The following is a 14,503-nucleotide window of genomic DNA, read 5'->3' on the forward strand; positions in this document are numbered from 1 at the left end:
ATATTTACCTCGTCAAATGAACTGAAACTTCGGGGAATTGTAATTTTACGTGCTGGGAATTAAATGCAATAAACAGTGTGTGTATCAAAATCAGCGTTAGGGCTTTTTTAAGCGTTAAGCCATTTCTCAACCTCCTTCAGAGTGCACATGAAATAGCGCTCTTACCTAGATATTAACCACAGTCAGATAACACTTGATTGGTTATTTCTACCTGCTTAAAGCCTATTTTCCCTCTACTATCCTTAAACTGCAATGCACCAATGCCATCAATGCTTTGAATAAATCAGCGAGCAAGCTGTGTTGGCGCCCTCTGGTTGCCCTGGTGGTAAGACGGTAAAACCCCCCATCGTCCTGAGTTTGTGGTGCGTGGATGCTGCTTGGAGTACGTATTTAATCTATCACCGTCCGCACTTTACTTTTGTCTCATTTTCACGTAGCTTCTTCCGCTTTTATGTACGGAAGAGTAGACCACGCCGGGTGTGCCCGGTGGTTGTTGCGTGCAAATTCCTTAGGTAGGGGCTGTACACCGTCCGTCGGCCCTAGCTGGAGCGCCAAGGAATGGCGTTTGTTTTGGCCGACTGGCTTCAGTCGCTTTGCCGTAGGATGTGGTGTGGTACTGCTGTTACTGCTGAGCTGTTGCGATGTCGGCCCTCCTGTACGTCCCGATTGTGCTGGTTGGTGGTGGTTGTCTCAGAAGCGCGACAAGGCACCCGAGGATATACGCGCGGTATCGACCGCTGCCTACGACATAACGCCGCCAATGGCGATTTCGCTTCGCGCTGTATATCCTGCTGGTTCCTCGCCGTGCATGTGCCAGCATACAAACGGCGTCTGGAATGACTGATTGCTGAGAGCTCTGGTCGCTACCTTCGATCGGCATTGGTTTCGGAACGGTGATATTTCTCCGTATCCTGAAGATCGCGGTGTCAGCGTGTCAAAGGGTCGCCACAAAAAGGTGACTGGTTTCCGCGCGTTAGTAAACTGTGGCCGCGAAACTCGATCGTTGGTAGGGTGCTCGTAGCTCCACAACATAGTTTGGTTGTACATAGCGCGAATCGTTTTCCTGGTACACAATTACTAGTTCGCGATACTGGTTGCGCTTTTTGCAATGTGTAACGTTTTGTTGTCCTCTGCAGTGACGGTTAGAGCCATATTGCACTGACCTTGTAGTTATCTACTCTTCGTTTTGTATATGCTACTTATTCATGTCTGTGCAGAATTGAGTCAGCTGTTTCAGTGCAGGTATTGTCATTTACTTAGAACAGGAATAATTGACCTCAGTACATTAGGCAGACCTTTCATTTGATCAATATAGTGTTTGCTGATGATGTTGACCTGCTAAGCATCACACTGACCTAATTAGTGCAAGTGATTGAGTTCCTGTGTTGACAAAATGCAACTATAGGTCACAAGCTATAATATTTATATTAACAAATGATTTATGTTCTGCAGTATGGAGAGCAAGCAACAGCTTGAGACAAGAAGTGAAGTATTGGAACTAGTGAGGGAATACGTCTATCTAGGGTGAGTAGATATGAAAGATCTGGGCCATGAGAGAAAAAAATCAGCACATTATGAATGGGCTGTGGTGCGCTTTCATTTGGGGCTCCCAAATTGCGATGTGCAGCACTTAGTATAATATTTTTTAAAATCAAATAAATAAAAAGTAATCCATGTACTGTCCCGGTACTCGCCTATCTAGGTGAAAGTTTAAATATAACGTGAACGCTTGATATAAGTGTGAGGAGAGCACAGAGATTCGTAGAAAGTAAACTTGCATGTGTAAATGTAAGGAACAGACAGAGCAGGTACAGTTGCTGAACAAAAGTGAATTGTTAACATTCTTGCTGGAAATAAAAAAAAAAAAGGAAAATAGACCTACTTGGGACGTCTAATGCATGTAACAAATAACATTGTGGTCATTTAGTGTGACATAAGGCAAGGGAATTACCACTGGTAGCATGCTAAAAACTGTAACAGGGGGAGGCACCCAATCTTTTATGTTTGTTTTGAACTTGCTGGAAATGCACTTTGTCTTTCGTCTGTTTCGTGTAGTATCACCCACAATGAACTGTTATTACCAACTTGCCCAGCTATCCGTCCTTCTTAGTGCACTTACTAACCCAGCTTCAAGTTCTCCCACGAAATGTAGCCAAGAGTCATAGAGGCCCATCTGGAGGAGTTTTGCTGAAATACGCAGGCTATGGATAGCACAAAAGAAGAGCATTTATGGAAAAGCCTTTGCCTTGCTGTTGTTGTAACTGGAGTATGGTGATGCGGATATTTTGTTGTGAAAGTAGCAGCTTTTACTTGTGGTTATTCTTGTGGAAGTTTGTTACAATTTTGCACTGTAATGTATTCTGGCATTGTATTTTTGCACCAGAGTGCAGAGAAGGTAATTTTACAACAGTTGATTGAAACACTATCGAAAGCAGATTGACTTTCCTATGAGCAGTGTGGAATGACAGGATTTACTCAGTATGCTTGTTGATCTTTCAATCACAATCAGTATGGTATTTTTGGTGCTCTTGTTTTCAGTTCAGGCGACATTTGACCTCATTGTCTCCAGAACTGTAGATAGGAGCTCTCCAGTTTGATTGTAAACTACCTTGCAACTTGGTCACAAAGTCACTTGTCATTGCATCTTTTCTAAACCATAGTGGTGCAAGCTTGTAGGGGGTATGTAGAGTTAAAAGATTGAGTAATCCATGCTTATTCTATTAAGTGTGTATTTCTTTTTTTTGTTTAGACTGTTGTTATTCATGCTTTGCTGCTACGACTCTATGCAGAAGTTCTTAATGGTTTAAGAAATAGTTCAGGACCTAGCAGTGCTTTTTGTATATGTTTAGTTTGGTTTGGTTTATAGGGGTATAATGTCCCAAAGTAACTCAGGCTATGAGGGACGCCATAGTGAAGGGCTCCGGAAATTAACCAGCTTGCTATATGTAAAATAGGCTGTATTCACACATTATAGGCTGCGTGACACAAATGGCGTTCCAAAGCTTTTTGGCTGCTGTTTGTGTGGTTTGTACATTAATTGTGTAGCCAGAATTCCCCTGTGTAGTCAACTACCGATTAACTATGTAGTCAAAATTAACTGTGTAGCCATGGTAGTCGAAATTCACACCAAACCTCATTTTCTTCGGTCTTGTGTACAGGCATGTAGCCAAGTAAGGGCCCTCCCCCAGCATCAGTTTTTGCACTACCCGTTGTCATGTGGAGTGGAGCAGAAAAGTAAAGTGCCAAAAAAGCATATGAGAGAGAGGTGTGATGCTTATTTTTTTCCTTTTCCTCGTATATTTGAGTAATCCCAAGGTGAAAATGAAGGGTGGGGAAATAGACAATGGGACAAACTGAGTGGTGTTGTGGTTGGCACACCGGAAAGCCTCTTGGGTTTCCACCGGCTGATGGTGTGAAGACGCCACTGTGCAGTTTGTGGACTGATCAGCTCTAACCATTCAAGCACCACTGAGCAGAGCAGCTCTTGCTGAGAAAAACGACTCTGTGCATGCAGATGGGCTGCCATGTACAACTAGACAGGTGCCAGCTAATCCTCCGTCGAGGTCAGCTAATGAGCCCAGCCATTCTCACCACGAGGACTGTAGGCCTTCGCTGCCCCGTTCTCGTATGCGGACCCCATCACCGATTTTTTGCTTTTGAGCGTCCAGTGGAGGTCTCTTATGTTTCATAAAGGATGGAAGGGAGGGTGACTAAACAGATGTGCGCGGCATAGAGTTCAGGAAGCTGATTTGCGCCTGCCAGGCAGGTCTGTCGTGTATGTGGTTAGGAGTTGTGGGTTTTGGAGAGAGGTTGAACATTTTACTTGGAAGTTATCGGATTAGCGGGAGGAGTGTTAGTTTAGGCAGCAAGCCTTGAAGTGAGATTGAAGTTATGCTTTGAATGTAAACTAGTTTTGTATATGGCATAATCAACAACTTTTCTGAGAAAATGCCTTGTAATGCATCACCTGTGGAAGACGCACACAATATGCCAATATCCTCACTCTCAAAGCATGCCCTCAAAGTTTGTCACAAGAGCCATATGCTACCTCTTCTCTTGAATATGGAATGAAACCGTTGAGGGAGAGGAAATAATGTCATCACAATAGAATTAATGTCGTGATTGGTGTAGCCGAGAAGGTCGAGACATGGAGAAACTCCTCTTTGCAGTGGGTTTTAAGAAGGTGACAGTGGGCTATGCGAGGTGAGAATACGTCGCACGAGTGAACTGGCAAGAAGCAATTGTGCTGTGGGCAAAATTAAAAGGAACAAACATTGCAAAGAAGATAACGCAATTGGAAGGAATGGATGAAGGCTAAGGGACAGATTATCGTCATGAGTGGTACCAAGAGTTGGAAGACTGAGTAGAAAGGAGTGATAGAGTTAATGGACGAAGACGATAGTGATCACCTATAGTCATCGTAGCACTTACAGGTGGTATATGTATTTCGTCCTTCATCCATGCTCTTTTTCATGCAGTTTGAACTTAGCACAGCAGTGAACCAACCGGCCTGAGACATATTACTAGAGAAGAAGCGGTTCAAGGACACATAAAGACAATGTTCAAAGTTGGATGAGATTACGCTGATGTTACTGGAAAGTGCATTCAAGGATGACAGCTGCATGAGTAGCATTTCTTATTAGGAGCCCTCATGAAAGGCCCCAGTATTCAGATGTTTAAAGTGACATTGCTTGGCAGTGGAGCGAAATTCACTTTTTTGGAGGGTTAATGTATGATGAGTGAGAATGCAAGTTAACCCAGAAATTTTTTTTGATATTACATGCTCACTTTATACAGTAAAAGCTCATTAATTTGAATTTCAAGGGACCGGAAAAAATGTTCTTATTATCCGAAAGTATGAATTATTGAATGACTGTGAAAAAACTGTCAAGAACTGCTTGCATCACAGTAAATTTATTTGGCGAAACACTAGTCAATGGTTGCCTGATTCTGAGTTGAGAACTGCGCGGCAGTGACTGTTTTTCACGTTTCCATCAATACTGTCGGAAGCATCAAAACAGAACTGCAAAATCGTGAGGGCCTCCCACATCCTTCAGGATGCTACGCAATGGAGGTCCACTGCTACTGCATCACACACATCAAAAGCTGCACTGTTATGTGTGAGGAGGCTTCACCGCATATATGGTGAATGGCACGTGGTGACCACGCAGTTTCGCCATGCTAGCGAAAGAACTTGTACAGAAGTGGTGAGAGAAAAAAAAAATGGCAAAGAAAACTCCAGCGCCGTGCCAGTGTCCGAAGCAGTGCTCAACTGGGTTAGGTTGGCTGGCCAAAGCTCGAGCTGCCGCTGCCGCGGTCAGGCGAACTCAGGAAAGTGAAACTGAAACTGTGTGGTTGAACCGTTTTCAAACATTTTTTTTCTTATTTTACTATTCTTACTTCTTCCTTACTGTGAACTAGTTATGTCTCTTACTGTAAACTAGAGGGAAAGCTGGCAGCCCTGCACTTCATCCACCAAGGATGGCCGAGGCATGCCAGGAAGATGAGGCTTTGGATTGGCATTTGGTGGCTTGTTCCACTGTTCCACGGATTGGATTTCTTGGTTGTTCAGTTTCGTTTTCATTGACGTTTGGTACGCTTTGTGGTGGTGTAGTTATCGACCTACACAAGCAGGTCATATGAGATCCAAACATCTGAAGGCTGCAATAGCTGCACTGCAGTGAATATGGCCATCATAAAGATGGTTTGGTTTGGTTTATGGGGTTTAACGTCCCAAAGCGACTAAGGCTATGAGAGACGCCGTAGTGGAGGGCTCCGGAAATTTCGACCACCTGGGGTTCTTTAACGTGCACTGACATCGCACAGTACACGGGCCTCGAATTTCTCCTCCAAAGAAATTCAGCCGCCGCGGCCGGGATCGAACCCGCGTCTTTCGGGCCAGCAGCCGAGCACCATAGCCACTGAGCCACCGCGGCGGCTGGCCATCATAAAGAATATGCAGGCAGAGTAACTCTGGTTTTGTGTGGTAAAATTGCCAGTTGTTGTGTGCTTTCAGTGTGAAGAGTGTCAATTATTTTACGTGAAGTCAAGCATGAGCTTGCCCGTCTGTGTTGTTTCTAGCTGTGTGGTCGAGAAACGGAAAGTCTTTTGTTTCTCTTTGGCATGCGCTTCTGGGAGAGACTAATGACAGGGACTAAACTTTAAATAGACATAACTAATGATGGCTGCTGAGAAAACTTCTGCTTGTCTCATTTGCAAAAACAGTGCGCGTGTTCTGCAATCTGGTTTTAGAGTGCAGCTCTTAGGCACCCGTTTGAGGATTCCGCGTTGTCAGCATTGGCGTAACACACCTCCTGACATCCGTGGCAGGCAGGAGCAGAGCGAAACACCACCTACCGTGGCGAGAGCGGAGGAACAGACAAGCAGACGGTGGCGGCCACGGGAAGGTCCCGTAGGATGGCTAGCAGGGTAACACACCACCTGCCAGCGGTGATTTTGTATTACCCACTATCACAATTATCTGTTAATTTTTTTCTTCCTGAACATGCACCGATAATGCTGTTTCAGTGAACTGCGGGTTTAAGAGGTGTTTTGGGCGATAAGCGCAAGTCCACTATTGATTCACGAACATCAATTGCTGTGGTTCAGTTCAAGCATGGTTCAGGAAAGGTTGAAAAAAAATTGACAGAACGGTTACCACTTGTTAACGCAAAATTCAGCGACAGCTGTTAAGGCTTACGATACATTGTGGTGAGAATATGAGAGTGGCCTCACTTCTGTATAGTTCTAGGGCGCTCTTTTTAGTTTTCCAGGCATAGTCGTTTTTCGTCAAAAGTCTGCTCTCCAGTCTGCCGCTCTAGAAGCGCAGTGCCACCAATGATCTGCTCCTCGGACAGTGCGTTTAGCAGCAGCTGCCGCAGATGGACCGTGTGCTACATTCCTTCCGCTCTCCCTTCCTCCTCCTTCATGATAACCATGTTCCGGATGGTTACCGTGGTATACCTTCCTAGTGCACTGCACGGGCTCGGGCCAGTCCAGGACATGATTTATTTTGCCGGGCCTGAAGTCGCCGGCCCGGGTCCAGCTCGAGCTTAAAGCTGCGGGCCCGAGCCAGGCTTGGGTCCGTACAGAAACGGCTGGCATCCGACTTTTCATTCATTATTGCAGAGGGAAGTGCACAACTGTGGCATTGAAGCAGCGACACGGATGAGCTATGAGTTATAGTGTCACGTTGGTAATCAGCGGCTGAGGGTCCACAGCGGGTCAACAGACGTGCGCTTCCAGATCACTTTCACACACACACTTCCTCTTCTTCTTGAGAGGCGCTTATGACGCCAGCGCTCGTGCAGACGGAAGCGCCTCTCAAGAAGAAGAGGAAGTGTGTGTGTGAAAGTGAAAGTGATCTGGAAGCGGACTTCTGTTGACCCGCTGTGGACCCTCAGCCGCTGATTACCAACGTGACATCTGGTGGAGGTGCTGGGTACGTCGTTAATGCACCGTACGCCCCCTTCAAGCCGCAATTCGAGCCCCGTACAAATACCGAAGGTAGACACGCCGGTCCACCAGGGCAGTCGCCGATTACAGGGCTTACCTCCCGAATTTGGACTGCTCCCTGTTTCCCATTGTTCACGGAGGGCAGGTCCAACAACGATGAATCCTCCAGCTACAGTGTCGCCGGTCCTGCTCCACCACCAGCGAGAGCCACCCCATTTTCGCGGTCAACCACACGAGGGCGCCGAAGACTGGCTGGACCAGTATGACCGGGTGGCCATCTACAATGGTTGGGGCGCTGACTGCAAGATGCGGCATGTTTATTTCGCCCTTGAAGACTACGCGAGGACCTGGTTTCTGAACAATGAATCTGGCCTTGGAACGTGGGATACGTTCAAGACAAGAGTTCCTCCAAACCTTCAAGGACAGCACGTCGCGCAGGGAGAAGGCCGACCTGCTTTTAAAGGCCAGACATCAACTCCCCAGCGAGAGTGTGACGGTGTATGTTGAGGAAATGAAGAGGCTGTTCCGGCATGCCGACCCAAACATGTCGGAGGAGAGGAAAGGAGAGGAAGGTAAGCTTCCTTATGAAAGGTGTCAAGGAGCAGCTGTTCGCCGGCCTGGTTCGAAGTCCTCCAGTCACGGTAGCTGACTTCGTAAAGGAGGCGAGCACCATCGAAAAGTCTTTGGACATGAGGGCCCGGCAGTACGACCGTACAACAGTGTCGATGCTCACGGCCACTGTGGAGGACGCCACGGTGAAGTCTACGTGAGATGATACGATGTATTGTGAGGGAGGAACTGGCAAAGCTCTTTCCGGACAAGGAAAAACCTCCGCCTAGCACTCTTGCTGACGTTGTCCGTGAGGAGGTGCAGCAAGCTCTAGGCACTTGTACAGCACTACCTGTTGCCGGCCCTGTGCAGCCTCAGCCACCGAATCTCAGCTGCGCCGCCGTCACACGTCGTTTTATTCCATCGCAGCCGAACCGACGTTGCGACACACCTGCCTCCGCCGCTGCACGAACTCCACCTCCCCAGCTGAATTCTCCACAGCGGGTCAACAGACGTGCGCTTCCAGATCACTTTCACTTTCACACACACACTTCCTCTTCTTCTTGAGAGGCGCTTCCGTCTGCACGAGTGCTGGCATCAATAGTACGCGCTGAGAAAAAAACTAGGCTTTATTCATTGACTTATTTATTTCCTTATTTCCATGCCGCGGTGTAGTTTGAGTAAAATCCAACCGGCCTTAATTGGCCATTGATCGTTCGTCATCCAAAAACGTACCTATACACTATTAGAAATTCATTCGGGAAGAACATATTAGTTTAGGACGCTTATAGTCTTCAAGCACACACCATGAAATACTGAAGACATTTAGATTTTCTTCTCTGCTGAAAGGCGACCAGTTCGGCTATGAGCTCAACCTGTGAGATCGCATTCACTAAAAAAATGTCATCCTACTGCTTGCTAGGCATCTTTAATTTTTGTACTTCACGGGCGGCAGAATAGAGCTGATTACAATCATGGGGGACACAAAGTAGACTACTACGCATGTATGCAGCCCTTTTTATTTAGCTCTCGGAACTTCCGAGTTTATCTTTGCCCACCTACGCGAGATCACTCTCCAAAAGACGGGCCTGGCGAGCACTACTCTTAATCACTGCCTTCTGGGTTAAAAAGAACCAACTTTCTGGAAGCCAAACTGTGGTTTCAGAATCTTTGTCGGCCAGTTCCTTATCAATTTAGGAGCAGTCTACTTGTTCAGAGTGAGCAGTATACCTCAAGCGTTACTGTGAAACGGGCCAGGCCAGGCCCGGTCTGGGCTTCACTCCGGGATTCATGGGCTGGGCCGGGCTGGGCTCGCTGGAGCGATAATTTAGCGGGCCCTGGCCGGGCCCAGGCTTGAAGTTGCGGGCCTGGGCCGGGCTCGGGCTTCAGGTCTCAGGCCCGGGTTGGGCTCGGGCCTCAGATTAAGGCCGTGCAGTGCTCTATGCCTTCCTACGCTCTTGCCTTGCACTTCTTCCACAGCGACCCTCCTCCTTCTAGGGTAACTACACTCCGGTTGGTCCCCATGGCAACCATGTACCGGTGGCATGTTGTCATGTTCTCACTGTACCCTCCTCCTTCCACGATAATCATCCTTCGGTTGGGGATTTCTCTGCTTCCACCACACCCTTTTCCTTCCACGGTAACCATAACACCTTCCTAAGCTCTCGCTGTAAAGCCTCCTTCCATGGTAATCCTCCTCATCCTTCCAGGGTAACTACCTTCTGGGTGGCTTTCGTGGCAACTGCCTGCCAGTTTCACCTTGTTATGCTCTCGCCACACCCTCCTCCTCCCACGGTAACCACCCTGCAGATGGTTCCTGGGGTAGCCACCCACTGGTTACGCATTTCTCCGCTGATGTCATACCTTCCTTCTTGCACGGTAACCACCCTGTGAGTGGTTCCCATAGCAACGCACCTAGCAGTTGATGCCTACAACTAGTACAGACTACGACTCACTACTACCGCTGTGAAACCCATCAACGGGCACTTAACAGCTGTCACTGTGAAAGCGCTTCGGTGCAGTAAATGGGGACGATGGAAGAAAACACAACACAGCATGTCTTCTTCCATCATCTCATCTCCGTTTGCTGCGCCACTGAAGCACTTTTTCGATATGGATCACCAGCTGGCCTTCAACACAACCTTGCTAATCAGAGCGATTGCATGCGTCAGCATGAACATGGCCTTCACTTACTTGTGGTAGGAGAGGGTTCCGCTTCCTAACTCGTTTTTCTTTCTGTAAGCACAGCGCCAGGATGTGATGAGAGCCTGCAGTGAGCATGTGCAGATGAGCTTCTCTTAGTAGGGTTCAAGAAAATTTCTGAAGCTGCTAATCATAGCCTATTTTTATTTTATTCCACAATACTGCGGGCAGCGCTGCTGCCCAAGCAAGAGAGGTTATAGGAGGAGTGTCTTTGCAGAGTTTCCAAACGTAGCAATATCAGTGCATTCAACAACAGATAATGGCAGACAGTCCCATTGCTGAATGGTATGTGGAAAAAGGATTTTTGAGAGAGTTTGGTCCTTGCAAAAACGGGCGTATGGTTCTGGAATGGTTGAGGCATGATGATCTTTTCGGGGTGGAAGCAAATATTTATCTCTTGGCAAACTTATTTTTTGATCGTAGATTAAATACAGGAATTTTAGTTTTACTACAGCTCATCGTGCTTGGCGTGGCTCTAGCCCAGGCCGCATCAGCATGTTAGATACCGATGACATTGGCCTGTAGTCTGCTAGGATAAACCTGGCTGCAAGTCGCTGGATCCGCTCTGACACGGCAATATTTTTTGCATAACACTGGTCCCACACAATTACTGCATACTCGAGAACCGGGATAAGCCTCGAGCCTAATGATGGAGGGGGGCGTATGTTAGTTTTCTGCGCAGGAAACATAACTTATTGTAAGCTTTCGTGCATACGTTCTGGATGTGCACTTACCAATTAATCCTGCTCATAATCGTCTAGCCCAAATATTTAATTGAGGTAGTTCTGTTAATAACATGACCATTGATAAAATAAATTAAATTAAGCGGATTCTTTTTTGTTGTAATCGGCGTGGAAACAGTTTTAGCAAAATTAATTTGCATTCCTTTGCGCTCGTGCCAATCCCCGAGCTTAAAAGATTTTATTACGAAATAATTGGGAAGGTACACTGTTAATAATAGAATAAATAACAGTCATCAGCAAACAATTTCACATTTATACAGTCATCCACATTTTTCCATTATCATTAACATAGATCAGAAACGGTAATGGGCCCAGCACGGAACCTTGTGGTACCCCTGACATGAGTCCTGATTTGTTTCACTTGATTCCTTCAACTTACAAACTGTGTGTGGTTCTGCAGATATGCTGTTATCCAGTTAATGAGTGAGTCAGGGAGTCAAATTTCTTTTAGCCTTTCTATAAGCAAGCTGTGCAGAATGCAGTCAAATACTTTGGACAGATCTAAAAAGACAGCGTCAATTTGAAGCTGCTTGTGGATTGTGGAAGCAGAATCGTGAACAGAAACAAGCTGCGTTATGGTGAAGACATTTTTACGAAACGCATGTTGGTAATAAACAAAAGCTAATTGCTTCAAGGTATATTTATGTGGCTGGCGATAATGTGTTCTAAAACCTTGTAGCACGTGTTGGTAAGTGAAATTGGTCTATAATTTTCAGCTTCAAATTTGTGATCTGATTTCATTACCCTTGTAATTAACCAGTCATCAGGTACTGAACTTTGCTTGAGAGAATTGTTAAAAATGACGAAAAGGTAAAAAGAAATTAATTCAGCATATCAATGAAGAAATGCAGTGGGTATATCGTCCGCTTTGCAAGATTTATTATGTTAAGGTTAAGAATTGGGGAAAGATACCCTCACGGGAAATGACGATGTCCGACATCTTGTGTTCATCAAAACTAACAGTATACGCAGATAGGAGATGGCGGTTTGTGAAAGCCTTTTTGAATGTGGAGTTTAATTCATCTGCAACCTCTTTGAAATTTGTACACATTATGCCATTTATTTTAAGTTGGTCGATGGAATGTTTTTTGTCATACAAGTATTGCCACACCTTTTGAGGGAATTCTCTGAGGAAATTTGGCAGCGTGCACCCATAAAACTGTGCTCGTGCGTGTCTTAGTTTCTCAACCCTATCGCTTTTGAGATTGGCAATCTCGGCTACATTTCTCGTGTGTGCTTTACGTTTTCGTGCAAGTGGCTGTTTCAGGTGAATAATTTCACGAGTGACCCATGGATTGTTGCTGTGTAATTTTTTCTAACGGATAGGGACAAACTTTTCTATGTAAGTTGTTATCAAGAACTTGAACCATCCCCAGAGGAGTGAAACATCGCTGCCTTTCTCATATTCCTCCAGGTGTAAGGGTAGGTTATCTACACCTGATTCGTCATCGGGGGATGAAAAGTCGAGAAAATGGCGTATCACTAGGGGTGCTGTTTCCGTTGTTATATTTACACCGCTGTTAACTAAACTGTGGTCTGCATTGCCATCCGTTATTTCTACTGCACGTTCTTCCAGAAGGTTTAGAAAAACAAGGTAAAGAATGAATTCAGATGTGCTAGTGACATGAGTTGGTACCGAGACCACCCGAGTGAGGTTGTAAAAAAAGGCTAAATCTAAAGGTAGCTGCGCGGTATCGGCAGCTTCTTGGGGGACCTGATATGTTGACCCTGTTCCAGTCTGTCCATGGTAGGTTAAAATCTCGGGTTAAGATTTAATTATGTTTTGGTCCGAGTATTTGTGGAATGTGATCAGTTAAGGACTGTAAATAGGATGGCGGGCTCTTTAGAGGCCTGTAAACAACGCCAACAATGGGAAAAAAAGTTTCAGTGTAAGAGCAAAAGGGAAAGAAAGGGAAAGGAAAAATAAATCAACAATGGGGGAAGTATAGGCTAGGTGGCGAAAGCTACCGCCCGGTACAAAGGGTAAAGCCATTATCATCCATCCATCCATCCAGTACCTAATTTCACACCAAGCACTTTTTTGTTCAGGAATATCGTCAAGCTGAACGCACGTGACATTGTTTTTTGCTATTAGCGCAACACTGCCTCCCTGTCTTGCGTAATTATTTTATGTAATGGGGGAATAATTTCTGAGCCTGTAACACTTGACGGTAGCCATGTCTCAGTGACTGCTAAGATATTAGGGTCATGTAAAAAGAGCAGTTATTCCAAGTGATTAAAATTGCTTACTATACTTCTGGCATTTAACAAGGCAACCCGAAATGTTTCAACGTGTTGTCAGCAAGGAGGCTGGGCTACATCAGCCTGCTGCAGCTTTACCATCTGGAAGTTGTTTCATCCCAAACATACGTAAAATAATCTACACGTAGGTGATCATAGTCCGAAGCGACTTTTCAGCCTTCATCTTTGAACTGTTTGCCATGCCACCACAGGTTCATTCGTTTACTTTACATTGCCTTGCTGTAATCATGGCTGATAGAAATTCCCGATCCTTTCAGCTTTGAGCAGTTTTTCATGGCGTCCATTTTTTTCGTTGTAATCAAAAAAGTTTGATGTCACTGGCCTTGGCTTGTCCTGTGTTTTTTTTTTTCAGATGCTGTGTACTCTTTCAACTGTTTCTACAGTTAGTTTTAATTGAAGGAAGAGTTAATTTAGAACCTTCTCTTTTAAGCAGCTCAGGTTTTCATCTGATGCTTCTTTCAGCCCAAAAATCGCAAGCTTCCGACGGAGGAGGTCTATCCTCAAGATCAGTGAGCTTTTTTTGCTGGGAAATCGCAAGATCATTGAGCGAAGAAACTTCTTTAGTTGCACTATTTCTATCATGTGTTGCGACAAAACTTTCAGTGTCTCATTCAGCTCGAGGAACCTCCTGTTCATAGTATCCTCAAGTGCTGATTGTGAAGCAAAAACCTTATCTATTGACACCTGCAAAGAAGATTACATGGTTTTCAAAAGCGTTGTGATCGCATCGTTGGATGGGCCTGGGTTACATTCATCATCACTCGTGACACCTACAAGGTTTTGAAAAGTGTTGTGATCTCATCGTTGGATGGGGCTTGGTTACGCTCAACATCGCCTGCAAGCAACAGCAGCATAACAGTGCACATTTCGTCAAGCCTAGCAAGACACTTAGCCGGGCACGGCAGGACAATAATACCCCTGTTGTCACTGCGGAAACATTGTGGTGGATATTTTGTGCGAACCTGTGCAAGAAGAACGAAGGGGTTCATTGTTGCATTCGTGGCGGTCCTGCCGTGCCCTCTGAAACTTCAGGTAGCGGGCAGTCCTATACCAGACTAGTGACACTGTCGTAGTCATCTTGTCAATGGGTTACATCATTGGTCCTTGGTTGGCATATGCAGGCAGGGGTTCTTGCAGCGGAGTTAGTGCAATGGAACTGCACGTGGCAGTATCTGGTGATGCGCAATCGCTCAAAGACCACAGCGTGACCTGTACAAGGAGGATGAAGGTGTTGTTCATTGTTGCATCTGTGGCGTCCCCACAGTCGGGCGCAAACCCGCAATAGCAGGCAA

The 14,503-nt window shown here is 45.8% G+C and overlaps 1 protein-coding gene across 4 annotated transcripts in view; it reads left to right on the forward strand.

Moving 5' to 3' along the window:
- The first annotated feature begins 271 nt into the window (after positions 1 to 271).
- The window catches only part of LOC149349430 (mitogen-activated protein kinase kinase kinase 13-like), a 64,152-nt gene continuing 49,920 nt past the window's right edge, over positions 272 to 14,503 (forward strand). For 3 of the 4 annotated variants that reach the window (XR_016290073.1, XR_016290074.1, XM_089578368.1), the window contains exon 1: positions 272 to 382. The gene's annotated coding sequence lies outside the window, so the exon portion shown is untranslated. Of the gene's footprint in view, positions 383 to 1,452; positions 1,525 to 14,503 lie in introns of all 4 variants that reach the window. The other variant, XM_089578369.1, reaches the window with a different exon arrangement.

Source organism: Amblyomma mixtum, chromosome 3 (genome assembly GCF_055824585.1).
Source record: "Amblyomma mixtum isolate Tamu chromosome 3, ASM5582458v1, whole genome shotgun sequence".
In the NCBI taxonomy this organism is placed as follows: Eukaryota; Metazoa; Arthropoda; class Arachnida; order Ixodida; family Ixodidae; genus Amblyomma; species Amblyomma mixtum.